This window comes from Rhinoderma darwinii, chromosome 12, assembly GCF_050947455.1.
Source record: "Rhinoderma darwinii isolate aRhiDar2 chromosome 12, aRhiDar2.hap1, whole genome shotgun sequence".
NCBI lineage: Eukaryota > Metazoa > Chordata > Amphibia > Anura > Rhinodermatidae > Rhinoderma > Rhinoderma darwinii.
Window position 1 is genome coordinate 34,853,713 of NC_134698.1, and position 15,005 is coordinate 34,868,717.

At 50.4% G+C, this 15,005-nt stretch overlaps 1 long non-coding RNA gene across 1 annotated transcript in view; it reads left to right on the top strand.

Moving 5' to 3' along the window:
• Positions 1-3,915, top strand: part of LOC142664760 (uncharacterized) — a 37,576-nt gene extending 33,661 nt beyond the window's left edge. Inside the window, exons 2-3 of the long non-coding RNA XR_012851367.1 lie at positions 3,288-3,382; positions 3,839-3,915. This is a non-coding gene — a long non-coding RNA (uncharacterized LOC142664760). The remainder of the gene's footprint in view (positions 1-3,287; positions 3,383-3,838) is intronic.
• Positions 3,916-15,005: the final 11,090 nt, after the last annotated feature.

The window sequence follows — 15,005 nt, forward strand, 5'->3', positions numbered from 1 at the left end:
TGGGTCCAGACTTTGTAGATGGCATTATTAGGCGTCCGGTTGCCATAGCCACCATCATCGACCGCTATCATGTAGTGGGCCGTCACTGTTGGTTTAACGCCTAAGAAGCCGCGATCGCTATTGAACACGGCTTCTAAAGGGTTATTCAGCGGTGACACCGCGATCGGTCCCCGCTGTAGGAGCTGCGGCAACTGCTGTACGAGCTGTCACAGCTCCTGCATGTGTCGGGAAGACGGCCGAAATGGCCGTTCCTCCCGTGACGTACTATTCCATCATGGAGAGCGAACGCTATGGTTACCATGACGGAATCAGTGGCGTAACTACCGCTATAGCAGCCGTAGCGGCTGCTACGGGGCCCGCAGCATGGGGGGCCCATGTCGCCCGCCGGCACGGGCCCCCACCATGGCCGGAGGCTCCGCTAGCAGCCGCTATGGCTGCTACAGTGTGACGCCACTGAACACTACGGCAGAGCAGGGAGGTATCTCCCCGCTCTGCCATTAAACAAAAGACATGTATCCCCTATCCACAGGACAGGGGATACATGTCTGATCGCTGGCATTGATAGGGAGAACGGGGGACTGAAAGTCCCCTGAAGTTCTCCATGACAAACCTCGGACTACCGGGGTCTGTGCCGGCAGCTCCGTAGAAATGAATGGAGCGCCGGTCGCGCTTGTGCGCATGCGTGACCAGCGCTCCATTCATTTTTATTGAGCTGCGCAGATGCCGGAAGTCAGAGGTTAGTCATGGAGAACTTCGGGGGACTTCAGTCCCCCATTCTCCCTATCGCTGCCAGCGATCACACATGTATCCCCTATCCTGTGGATAGGGGATACATGTCTTTTGTAGGACACGCTGTAGGTCACATTTCTTTGGGAGGGGGGGCGCTGTATGGCGTTCCCTACAGGGGGGGGGCGCTGTATGGAGTTCCCTACAGGGGGGGGCGCTGTATGGTGTTCCCTACAGGGGGGGTGCTGTATTGCGTTCCCTACAGGGGGGGCGCTGTATGGCGTTCCCTACAGGGGGGGGCTCTATGGCGTTACCTACAGGGGGGCTGTATGGCGTTACCTACAGGGGGGGGGCTGTATGGCGTTCCCTACAAGGGGGGCTGTATGGCGTTCTCTACAGGGGGGCCTGTAAGGAACGCCATACAGCCCCCCTGTAGGGAACGCCATACAGCCCCCCCCTGTAGATAACGCCATACAGCCCCCTTTGTTGATAACGCCATACAGCCCCCTTTGTAGATAGCGCCATACAGACCCCCCTGTAGATAACACCATACAGCCCCCTCTGTAGATATCTACAGGGCGTTATCTACAGGGGGTTGTATGGCGTTATCTACAAAGGGGGCTGTATGGCGTTATCTACAGAGGGGGCTGTATGGCGTTATCTACACGGGGGGCTGTATGGCACTATCTACAGAGGGGGCTGTATGGCGCTATCTACAGAGGGGGCTGTATGGCGTTATTTACAGAGGGGGCTGTATGGTGTTATCTACAGAGGGGGCTGTATGGCGCTATCTACAAAAGGGGCTGTATGGCGTTAGATACAAAGGGGGCTGTATGGCGCTATCTACAGAGGGGGCTGTATGGCGTTATCTACAGGGGGATGTATGGCGTTATCTACAGGGGGGCTGTATGGCGTTATCTACAGGGGGGCTGTATGGCGTTATCTACAGGGGGGTTGTATGGCGTTATCTACAGGGGGGTTGTATGGCGTTATCTACAGGGGGGGCTGTAAAAAAGGCACTATCTACAAGGGTGGGGTTGTGTGACACCCAGGGGAGGGGGGGCCCAGTCAAAAGTTTGCTATGGGGCCCAGTCTTTCCTAGTTACGCCCCTGGACGGAATAGTACATCAAGGAGCGCGAACTGGTTAAATAAGAGAAAAAGCACTGCTGGGAAAGTGTGAGAGAAGGCAAGAGTGTGAAGACTGGTCTACTGCTGAACAGACCTGATATATACAGAGGGGTGAGAGCTAACCCCTGCAAAGGGCCGGACTGTGTGCTTTATACTTGGACTTTTGTTACTTGAAACGTTTCTTTCTGTTCTAAACTTTGTGTATGCTGATGAAACAAGCTACTGTTGTGTTTATTGAATTTTCCTGCTTGAAAGAGAAATAAAGCTTCTAAGTCCTGTTTTACCCCTTAATGACCGCTGATAAGCCTTTTCACGGCGGTCATTAGTGGGCTTTATTCTGATGCAATAGCCTTTTCACGGCCCTTCATCAGAATAAATTAACAGAGCAGGGAGCCATGAAATCTCGCTGCTCTCAGATACCAGAGGTAGCTGAGGGCTGGGGGCGTCCCTGCTCGAACCGGTGAGATCGATATTAGTATCGATCTCACCCGTTTAACCCCACAGATGCGGCGCTCAATAGCGAGCGATGCATCTGAGTAGTTTTGGAGAGAGGGAGAGAGCTCCCTCTAATCCCACTGACACCCGGCGATAAGATCGCCGAGTGTCTGTCTCTGATGGCAGCCGGGGGCCTAATAAAGGCCCCCATGTCTGCCTGTAGTGTATGCCTGCTAGGTCATGCCGGCAGTAATACACTGCAATACAAAAGTATTGCAGTGTATTATAAAAGTGATCGGCGGATCGCATATTAAAGTCCCCTAGTGGGACTAGTAGTAAAGTTAAAAAAGTTTAATAAAGTTAATTAAAAAAATGTAAAAAAAAAATGAAAAACCCAGTTTTTCCCCTTACAAAATGCTTTAGGGTATGTTCACACGGCATGGTCAAAAACTTCCGTAATTTACGGAGCGGATTTGAGAAAATGAGCCTGTGAATTTCAGGCATTTTTGAGGCGTAATTCTGGGTGTTTTTTTTCCAAGACGTCATTTGGCGCGTTTTTGCACGCGTTTACGCCCGTTAATAGAGGCGTATTTTGCGCGCATATTTTTAAGCGTTTTTTAGGCGTCTTCCATGCGTAGCCAAAATCCAACCCATTAGGGGCTGTACTTGTATTCCAGGCCTATAAAAATGCGCACCCCACATCTCCAACTTCACTTTTTCCCCTAATCAGTGGTTGTTTGGTGTTTTTAAACATGAATTCAAGCATCTTAGAAGGGCCATCCCAGCAGGACCAGCAGGGAGACCAAGATGGAGAAAGGCGCATAAGAGTGCGGCGCCGCCATATGGGGCTGTTGATGCATATTTTACTTAATGTCATGCGCCGAAGAAGGATTCGTCAGGTGGGTTTGGCCAAGAATGTATTGTGTTCAAAATGTTTTGACAATGGAGGCTGTTGCACATTATAATGGACCATATGGTCACACTTTATGTTTCACAGGAGCATGAAAGGCGGCGAAGATATTGGGTGCACCCCATAAATGTGCTGCGCACTGAAAGCGGACACATTGGGCAGCTTTATGAAGAGCTAAGACGGTGAGTTTGTTTTGTGTTGTTTTAAACGCCAGTACATAGATGATATCTGTTACCCAAACCTCCCTTACTAATGCTCGTTTGAGGTCCAATTGTGTCGCCAGGTGTGTTGCATGAGCCTACAATTGCTGCAGCAGACAGCGTTTCTCATTAGAAAGTCACATGTGTACCCAGTTCGGCCTAATTTGTTCATTGCCAGCAGTGGCTCTTAGCCTATATATTGTTGCTATAGTTTACCTCTCATTTACCATTGATACCTGCTTAGACCTATATGTACTTTTCATTTTATTCCAGCTGGTGCCTACATGTGGGTCATTTTATCAACAATCATGCTTTTATGTTGCACATGCTATGTTCTTGTATTTGACTTTTTCAACTCTCTTTGTAAGGCAACCTTAGTTCTCTATGTTGTTCCCTTTTGCGTCTCAGGATGTTTTTATATTGTGTCTGTCTCTACAGGTTTCCTGAAAAATTTTATTCCTTTGTGCACATGTCGATCCCGGCTTTTGACAGGCTGGAGGAGATTCTAGCGCCCCACCTTAGGAGGCAGGATACCAGCATGCGGACGGCCATTCCTCCTGTTGAGAGGCTGCTGATCACGTTGCGGTGTGTTTGTATATGTTTGAATGCTTGTTTTCAACATTGTGCTGTATTGAGGTTAGGAATGTACTGACAACTCATGTATGGTTTAGTAATATGTTTGCTAGAGTAATGTTGTTGTTAATTGTAAGGAGTTGTTTCTAATGTTTTTTTTTTGTTTGTTTTTCAGATTTCTTGCAACAGGGGAGAGTTATTCATCCCTGCACCTGCAATTTCGTGCTGGCAAATCCACCATCAGTGGAATCGTCAGGTGCACATGCCGGGTGATCTGGTAGTATTTGCAGCCCATTGCAATGCCCAGTCCGACTCGTGAGATTTGGTTGCAGGTAGCAGCAGGCTTTCAATCTGTGGCCAATTTCCCCAATTGCATAGGCGCCGTCGACGGTAAGCACGTACGTGTGCAGCAGACACCGCGGTCAGGATCACATTACTTCAACTACAAGAAGTATTTTTCTGTGGTCCTGATGGCGGTGGCTGATGCATCGTACAAGTTTGTTGCTATTGACGTCGGCGCATATGGAAGCACTGGGGACTCCCGGGCGCTACTGACATCCCATTTAGGGAGACACATACTGGCAGATCAGGTAACTCTACCTTCTCCCCAACCTCTTCCGGGTACCACGCATCCAGTCCCCTTCGTTCTGGTATCGGATGAGGCTTTTCCACTGATGCAGAACCTGCTGCGCCCATACCCACGGAGGAGACTAGATGCCTGGAATGTCTTCAATGAGAGGCTAAGCTGGGCACGACGCTTCGTGGAGTGCACCTTTGGGATCATGGTTAGTAAGTGGAGGGTCTTTTCCTGTGCACTTCAGTTGGATGTTTTCACAGTTGATGGGGTCATTAAAGCTGCCTGTGTTCTTCACAACTATGTTCGGGATCAGGAGCGTGGTGACGTGGAGGTGGAGACACAGACAGCTTTCCGTGACCCCCACATCAACTGGAATTTAGGGAGACCATCCAACCGTGGAGTACAGGTGAGAGATGCCTTCACTGACTACTTCATGAGTCCCGAAGGTGCAGTGTCCTGGCAGGATTCCAGCCACAGTGAACAGCAGCCCATCCTGGAGTAGGTGAAAGACCACGTTTCGGTTTTGGGGAAGAACATTGTGTGTACGGATCAAAAATACCCCCCTTAGTAGACACTATGTGTTGGAACAATGTGGCATGGCGGAAGCCGCGTACAAACGGATGAAATCTGACAACTGTTGGTAGTGACAATCTGCAGTAATGGTGTAAATATCCGAGCACATACAAATATGTGTGTTGTCAACTCGTCAGAGAATGTTACTTTTCTTGCTTTGTCCATGTGTCCCTTTGTGTTTGTGCTAATGTTGTTGGTTGTGAGTGAAAAATGTTCCAGGTAATAAAACTAATGAAAAACTTTACTTTGCGCATAACTTTGCATTTCAGCAATTACAGCATTGCATAAAATGCTAGATCAAGCAACACTAATAAAACAAGGTTCCAAACATCAAGACATGACATCTGTCGTAACACAACACAAATAAAGGGGCTACATTTGGGTGAAACGGGGAGGAGAGTCATAATTTGAAGGTGGCGGATAATTGGGTGGGAAATGTTGGGGATAATTCTGTCTAAAGCCAGTGGTTGTGTATTGGGAGGGTGGGTAAGGGTACATAGTTTCCATGAACTGGGATGCAGCTGAGGGAATGGCTGAGGAGGGCGTGGGGTGTGGTGTCGCCGTCTGGTTGTAGGCATTGACAGGTCGTGGGCTCTGGGGCATTGTGGAGGATGGCTCCCTAACGCCAGTGGCCCTATGGAGGTTGAAGACCAGCTCCTCCAGGGGTGGGAGTGGGGCTGCGATCTCAAAGGCTGCCCCCGCGGCTAGAGTGTAAGCCATGTAAGTGTGGGAAACATGCCGTCGCATCTGGTTAACCAGACGGTACCCCTCAACGGAAGGGCAGCGGTGACAAAAAGAGGGCCTTAGATGTGCATGTGTGATACTGTTTGTTGGACCCTGTATCTAAGGTAGGCTTAGATACAGGGTCCAGCAGACAGTATTCTTATGCAGTATAAGCTGGGGCCCTGTATCTAAGCCTAACACACGGTAGGCTTTAAAGGTTGTCCAGTCCCTAAACATTTATGGCCTATCCTCAGTATAGGCCATGAATAGCTGATGGGTCGGGGTAAGACTCCCGGGACCCTCGCCAATCAGCTGTCTTGAAGGGGGTGCAGAGCTCTTACGAGCGCTGCTTCCCCTTCATTTCCCTCACTTGCTCACACTGTGAATCGCTGACACGTCCTTGTCGGCGATTCAGTGTGAGAAAGTGACCAGAATGAAGGGGAAGTAGTGCTAGTACGAGCGGCTGCAACCCCTTCAAAACAGCTTATTGGCGGGGGTCCCGGGTGTCGGACCCCGACTCATCAGCTTCAGCAAGACACTAAAATTAAACTTACCTCCTCTTCGGCCGCAGATTCTCACTCCATCAAGTGTCGTGACGTTATGCGCTGCGCACAGCGCTGTGGCGTGAGAACCTCCCTCCTGGCTTCTGGGTCCGGTCGCAATATACTTGCCGTCAAATGCTTCCAAGGCAAGTGTGAATATAGTCTAATTGAAACTTTATTCTGCTGACCAGTGGGCATCCCCAGGTGTTGGGCACGGTACTCAAAAGCATAGGCAGCTAAATTTTTCTGAACAAATAAACACACATATATTATAATAAAAGTCAAGGCAGACATATGCAACCTTATAAGCACAGGATCACGAAATGGCAAAAATGGGAACCTCTATCAGAGCGCTGCTGACAATAAATTAGGCAATGGTAGTGATGATGTTTAGCAACAAGCTTAATTAAGGCTACGCCTTTCGACACTGACCCAGCTTCTTCCTCTGCCAATAACACAAACAAATAAAACACATGACTTATAACACAAGTCAAAAAAAACAAACAACAAAAATAGCCACATGACATTACATTAGGTCAAAAGGACTGAACAACAATGAAAACAAAGGAAGCAATGCATGGGTTCATGTTGCTGAAAAAAATAGCAGTGGTCAGTCGTGAATGACCTTGACTGGCCTAAGTAGAGTCATGTGTTATTTAAACCATTTAACTTTTATTCACCCTTTCTTGCCCACCACCAAATAACGACACGTGACAACCGAGGTTGGATGTGAAATGGCCACAGCAGCCGTTTATTTATTTACATTATTTTAAATGCAATTTAATCCGAAACATTCGGATAACTCCTTTAGAAATTCGACCAGAGAATAACAATCAACATTATTAATACTTAACAGAGCAGGGGAAGTCCTTGAAGCCATTTAAACCGGATTTCCTTTAAGTTAGCCATCTGCAAACCACCACCAACTCTATACCTCCAGCCGTAAACCAGCTCGGAGGCACCGCTCACCTCTGCAGATGGCTCCAACCACCAGAAGACCACTTCAAAGGGATAACACCCTATGAAGTCTTCAAATGATATAACTTTTTGGGGCACGCATACCCCCGATGCGACCCCCCCACCATTTTGTACTGACCAACCTCAAGGACTCCCCCCGCCACAGCAAAACAGGCCTTGACTACCTCACCCTGTGAGTCCCTCCATACCACCACTGCCCTCTCAATTTCTTCTGCTAAGGCCAGGCTCCACAGATCAATTCCAACCTCGGTCAAATGTACCCCATCACTCCGCCAATAATTTCCGACTCCAGACTCCAAATCCCTGTGTCGAACACAAATGCCCCCGTTCTTGGCAACAAAACGTGACACCGCCCGGTTCACCTTGATGCGGGCTTTATTAACCCTCTCCACTGATCTCGCCAAGCGCCAAAACTTCCTCGGAACTATGTCCGACCAAACAATCACTAAGGATGGATAAGACGCCCACAGACACAACAAATCGTGCTTTATATTCCGCACTAGCTCGCGAAAAGGGCGTACTCCCAGATCGTTCCCCCCAACATGTAACACCAAAACCTCCGGGACTCTATCTAGCTGAGAGTATGTTTGAAACTCGGTCAATACGCTTCTCCATAACATACCTCGAAATCCCAGCCAATGTAAAACCGCATCTTGCCGTGGAATGCGAAGCTGGCGGCCATCCGGGCGAACGTCCGCCCGCAGTGCCCCCCAGTGCACATAAGAATGTCCTAACAGCCAAACTAAACAGGGGCGAAGATCTGAAATGAAAGGACAAGCAAACGCAAATAAAGGCCATCAGAAACAATTTACAAACTCACAACAAATGAGGGCGCACGTAAGTCCTAAACCTATTAGACTCCCAGCGGCCAATGCGACGCACACCCTCGTCATCCAACCCCCAAAGCCCAGCTACTGTAGCCGCGCCGATCCTGAACGAGTGAGACGAGTAATACCCATACCCAACTCCAACCTCAGCCAAGCATTTTTTGAATACAGCATCAAATTGATACCTGGACAAAAACGAGCCATTCTCATGGCGGAGCAATGGCAACTCAGGCACTTCGCCCCGTGTCTTGAACGCAACCATACAAGCAACCGGACACATCGCCGACCCGGGGAGGGCAAACAACACTATCCGCTTACCCCGTCCTAATTGATCAGTCTTGGACCGCCGCAACAACAACTCGAGTCTATCCCCGTATAGACCCACATCCGCCTGTCGCAATCCCCCAGCCCTCGCCGTACTAGGAGAAACCAACTCCCCAATTCTGAGTGCTCCAAAAAAACGTGAGGGAGAAAGCTAACCGAAACAATTCTACCTCATAAGGCGAATTACAAACAGACCCCAGCGATGCGCCCAGCGAACCAAGGAGGGTAAATGACACAGGTCGCCTCTGATCTGCTTCAGCCCTGCCGGGTCGCAAACCTTTCAAAGCTTGCCTTACTAGAAAATGCTTGGACACATCCTGAAAACCCCGTAATTTAAATCCAAACGACAAACCAGCAACAAAACGATTCACCTTAGCCAGAGAAAACCCCGCCTCCCAAGCATCCCCCAACCAGTACAACAATGCCACCAACCTGTCTTGCTCCGTGCTGACGTTACCCAACACTCTTACCCACTCCTCCCACTGCTGCCAACAAGCCGAATAAGCGCTCCAAGTCTCACTAGCCAACGACCGTTCAATCAACCGTTCCACAGGACCGAAACCAGATCCCAGAGATGCTCCGGGCAAGCCAAGCCGAACAGCTCCGCTCCCGGTGCCAATTGACGAAAGCGATCCCACTGCGAGCGAGAAAGAGCATCAGCAATACAATTGGAAACCCCTGGTACATGCACCGCAACTACCCACGTGTTTAAAGACAAGCACACCAAAACTAGGTGACGCAACAACTGAACCACAGGCGGAGAAGATGCTGATAAGTTGTTAATTGCTAACACCACCCCCATGTTATCGCAGTGGAATCAAACCTTTTTATCCCTGAGCCTGTCCCCCCAAATTGTCACCGCAACCACGATGGGGAACAGCTCGAGCAGGGCCAGATTCCGCGTAAGGCCACTGATCACCCAGCTGTCCGGCCAGTTCCCCGCACACCATTGACCTCCTGCATACGCGCCAAAACCACCGGACCCCGCCGCGTCAGTAAACAACTCCAACTCGCTCATATCCTGCACCGGTGACATCCACAACGATCTACCATTATATTGCCCGAGGAACACATCCCAGACCTGCAGATCTGCCCTGTGTTCCAACCCAATCCTCACAAAATGATGGGATGCCCGGATACCCGCCGTCGCTGCCGCCAAATCGCCTACTAAATATTCTACCCATTGGCATAATCCGACAGGCAAAGTTAAACTTCCCCAGCAGCGACTGGAGATCGCGCAAAGTGATCTTCTTCAGTCGGCAGGCCCGCCTCACCTCATGCTGCAATGGCAGTAATTTATCCTCAGGCAGCCTGCACTCCATTGCAACCGAATCAATTGCGATCCCTAAAAAACAGATGGTAGAGACCGGGCCCTCAGTTTTACCAGGCGCCAAAGGAATTCCAAAATCCGTCGCAACCTTCTGCAAGGAATACAATAAGTTACCGCAAACAGGGGAACCGCTAGGGCCGACACACAAAAAATCATGAAGATAATGTATCAATGAGTCCACCCCTGCTACGCCCTTCGTCACCAATTCCACGAAGCTACTAAAAGCCTCAAAGTATGCGCAAGAAAGGGAACACCCCATTGGAAGACACCTATCGACATAAAACCCCCCGTTCCAGAAGCAACCCAACAGCCGTTGGCTCTCCGGATGTACCGGCAGCAAGCGAAAAGCCGCCTCAATGTCCGTCATCGCCAACAACGCCCCAGGTCCCGCCTCACGCACTAACGCCACCGCTTTATCAAATGACGTGTAAACAACCGAGCATAAATCATGATCTATCCCATCATTTACCGACGATCACCTGGGAAAAGACAAATGCTGAATCAAACGGAATTTATGGGGCTCCTGCTTTGGCACAATTAAGTGCAAATAAGCCGACTTAAGGTTGCGCCGTGTAACCGGAACCTCATACGGAGGAGGGGGAATAACAAAACCAAAACAAAAACCCCTCATAAATTAACTTGGCTGCAACCCAATTCGGATATTCATTTAGATACGGGGCCATCCTTTCCACCCTCACCGGTGACCGCCCCTTGACCAACGGAGGAGGACTGAGGGCCTGACCGCTTCCCTTTTCGCATACATTTTGCGGCCCCATGAGAGGAGCCGTTGCACTCCGAACAGACATGTTTAAATTTACATGTGGCCCCGAACTTACACTTGCCCTCATTGAATTGCCAGCAGAACCCAAGTTTTGACTCGGAACCCTGTCCGGACTGACTAGACTGACCTCCTTGGCCAACGCTCCCGGGAAAGGACTGCTTAACCGGGGCCGTAACCCGCAACCACAGCGCAATATCTTTTTGATCCCACCGAATCGCCGGCGGTCCGCCTTCCGCTGGCGAAATTGCTCATCATACCGCAACCACGACTGACCCCCGTACGCCCGATAGGCCTCCCCAATGGCATCGAAATAACAAAAGAATGCCGAGCAATTTTCCGGTGCCTTTTCCCCGATCACACTTGCCAAAATAGCAAAAGCTTGTGACTAATTAACGAACGTCTGCGGGATAAGCTTATACCGCTGGCGTTCCTCTTCCTCCTTTTTACTCTCATCCCGCTTGCCCTTATCCAAGTTGAACTTCGCAAGCGGCAGGAGAGAAAAAATGTCCACGTACTCATCCTTCCAAATCCGTTCCCTAACCTCCTGTTTAAGGTGAGCCCCTAAAGGGCCCTCAAAACAGATGTAAACCTCGCCCCGAGCACGATCATCAAGCCGAATTCTATCCCCATCCTTCTGCGCCTCAGTTTGGACAGACACTGCTACTGCTTCCTTGGACACCCCCGGAACATCACCAACCATGGACCGCGGCTGTACATCACGAGGACCTTCCCATACCACCACCGGGGACCCCGCCGGAACTACAGGCGCCGCTGCCCTATCTAAGCCTCCAACTAACTCGCGCAAACAACCCACCAAATCCGATAAGCCATCGCGCCCGACAACGCCACTATCGACAGCCGATACCTCCGCGCTCGCTGCCCCACCCCCAACACCCGACATGAAAATTGCTGGATACGGTAAAGTAGGAGTTACACACTCACCAGGCTGCCCAGGCGCTGTGTTCCCGCCAGCCGGAAAATTCTGACCGCGCTGCGACTCATCCAGCTCTCCATTTTCCAGATCCTCTCTCGCTGCTGACTGGTACTCACACCGACATCTCCGACATGCTGGCAGAGGGGCCGACAACCTGCCGCCCGACCGCAGGGACCCAGACCTCCGACCGGACCTGTTGCCTCATCGTCGTCGCTGATCTTGGCGTCCTCACCGATGATCTCGAGGAAGCCTGCCCCCTGGCCGGCACATCACCATGCGGGGCGGCCGTGGACTGCACCCGGAACACTGCGTCTGAAGGCGGGGGCGTGACAGGGAGCCCGGCCTGTGACTCCCTGTTAACCGCCGAGCCCCGTCGCGGCTGGGGATTCCTGCCAGGATGCAGGCCCTGGGAGGAGGAGCCGGTCCCAGCAACCTGGCCTGTAGCGTCCTTAGAAGGGCTCCCCCTGCGACATCTGGACTCAGACGCTCTGGTGGACGGGACCGCCGGGAGCGGCGGGGTGACCGAGCCGGAGCAACCGCCGCTCCCGACGACGCCCTCTGCTTTATCGGAGCAGGGGCAGCAAGAATCAACTCTCCCCCCGCTGCCATATCACCAGCGCCTGCGAGGGGGGCGGGGGAGGGGAGCGCATCTGTGCTAACTGCCGACACAGAGCGCCGGGCTCAGCGCGAAGACGGGCCCACCTGAGGGATCCGGGCCAGCGCCGCTACTGTCTCTTCCAGCCAGCCCGGATCGTGGTACGCAGCTGCTGCCTGCAGCTGCTCAAGCAACGTGACCGGAGACAAAATCGTAAGTAGGAGCAGTGAGAGCTAATTTCTACCTGTTGTTCCTCCCGCTGCTTCCGGCTCAATGCCGAAAACAGCGGGAGGAACAGATACCTCACCCCCGTCTTCTCCCCTCTCCATCTCTTCCCTTTTCCCTGCCTCCACTAACCCTTTCCCTTCCTATTGGCTAACCTTTCCCTCCTATGGCAGTCATGGAGGCTTTCCCTTAAGCCCTCCGTGCTGCCGTCCAGCCTCGTCTTTACTGTATGTCTACATAAATGTAATATACAATGAAAAGATAAGCTCACTTATATGGCCGTTACTGTATTGTCTCTTGCTACATGAGTCTGGCCACTGGACTATGACGAGATTTAGCGTCTCCTGGTTTCCATGAGAACGAGTGCCCTACTGTCTCTTTTTTCCCGGCATACATCAGCGCAGGTTCAGCATGGCCAGCTCTGATCGTTGAAAAAGCCTAGTTTTCTGTCCACCTCATTGTCTATTTATTTATACATTTTTATCTATTTAAAGAGGCTCTGTCACCACATTATAAGTGCCCAATCTCCTACATAATCTGATTGACGCTGTAATGTAGAGAAGTGTTTTTTATTTTTAAAAACTATAATTTTTTTTAGCAAGTTATGAGCAATTTTAGATTTATGCTAATTCATTTCTTAATGCCCAACTGGGCATTTTTTAATTTTTGACCAAGTGGGCGTTGTAAAGAGGAGTGTATGACGCTGACCAATCAGCGTCATACACTTCTCTCCATTCATGTCCACTGGCGTAGCTATAGGTCGCAATTGCGACCAGGCCCCGAAGCCAGGGGGCCCGCAGCCCCCCGCACCACATCAATAAAAAGTTACTATAGTAACTCGGGCCGCGGGCCCCTGTTACTATAGTAACTGACAGTACTTACATTCCTGGTTCCGGAGCACAGCAGAGGTCCTGACATCACAGCGCTGTGCGCAGCGCATGACCTCACAACGCTATGCGCGGCGCACAACATCGTGATCCCGGATAGAGTCAGGACAGGACTTCCGCCGTGGCTGAAGTGGAGGGTAAGATTAATATCCCTGTCTGCTGATGCTGATTGGCGGAGTCCAACTCCCGGGAGCCGGCCAATCAGCTATTTTGAAGGGGCCGCAGCACTCGTACGATTGTGCTGTCACATACACCCACATTAACTTTACTGAAGTGTCTTGAGAGTAATAGACATCACCTCCAGCCAGGACGCGATGTCTATTCACACTCCCGATACTTCGGTAAAGTTTGTGTGGGACTTAATCGCTACACACGCTCAGCAGCTGTGTACGTACCCATCCAAAGTTCAAGGCTATCCCCAGCACCAGCGCTTTAGAGAATGGAACACATGGCAGGGGCACAGCTGTATACTTCCCTGAAGAACAAAGGAATGCGGTGCCCGGCCGTGGCGCTCCTCGCTGCCCGCCTCCCATTCACGTGTTCAGCCCCCAATCACAACATGTGGCCGCTGCTCTCATTTATCGTGTACTGCATGTACCCCGATCGCGGCTATTGTGTGGACAATCACGGAGGATGGAGGGAACACTCATCAGTTGTGTGTGTGACTAGTGAGAGGAGGCTAGCACAGTCACATTGACCGAGCGACGCACAGGACCGTCACATGTAGCGCTAGGACAAATATAGACGCGCTTTATTTTTATACAACGTGATGGTCCCTCAGGAGCCATTGTCTGCTGTACACTCCCGACACTTCGGTAAAGGTTGTGTGGAACTTAGGCCTTATGCACACGACCGTAGCCATGTGCACGGCCGTGATTTTCGGGTCGGCCGGCTGCGGACTGTCAGCCGCAAGCCGTCCGCAAATCACGGGACATGCACATGGCCGCGGCCATTATTTTCAATGAGCCTGGACCGCAGAACACGGCAGTAATAAGACAGGTCCGTTCTTTCTGCGGTGCGGGCAGAAAACATTTATCTACTCAAAAACACTTATCTACACTACAGCGTCGATCACATTATGTAGGAGATTGTCACCAGATTATAAGTGCCATGAGCCTCTTTAATGATTTAATCCTCAGTAATAATTCATATTACATATATATTTTTCATACATTTTACATATGTCGAAATATAGGTCATTCACAACTGAGTACTACTATTTCTTTCAGCTACATGAACCCAAGAAATGCTAATGTGGGTGTTACTGGTGTTTTTTTTACTTGTTTGTGTTATTGGCCTGAGGAAGATGCTGGGTCAGCATCGAAATGCCGAGCCATAGGGCCTGTTCACATCAGCGTTGGGCTTCCGTTCGACCTATGTTGGAGGAACCCATGAACGGAAAGCCAAACGGAAACCATAGCTTCTGTTTGTATTACCATTGATTTCAATGGTAATGCTTCCATTGAATTGGTTTCCGTCTGTTTCCGTTCCGTAAAGTTACCATTTTTTTTCACAGAAACAATAGCGTAGTAGACTATTGTTTTCACACAAAAAAACGTAATCAATGGTAATGCAAACGGATGCTATGGTTGCCATTTGGCTTTTCGTTCATGGGCTCCTCCTACATAGGTTGAACGGAAGCCCAATGCTAATGTGAACTCAGCCTAAGCTTGTTGCAAAACATTGTCACTACCAGTGCCTAATTTATGGTCAGCAGCGCTATGATAGAGGTTGCA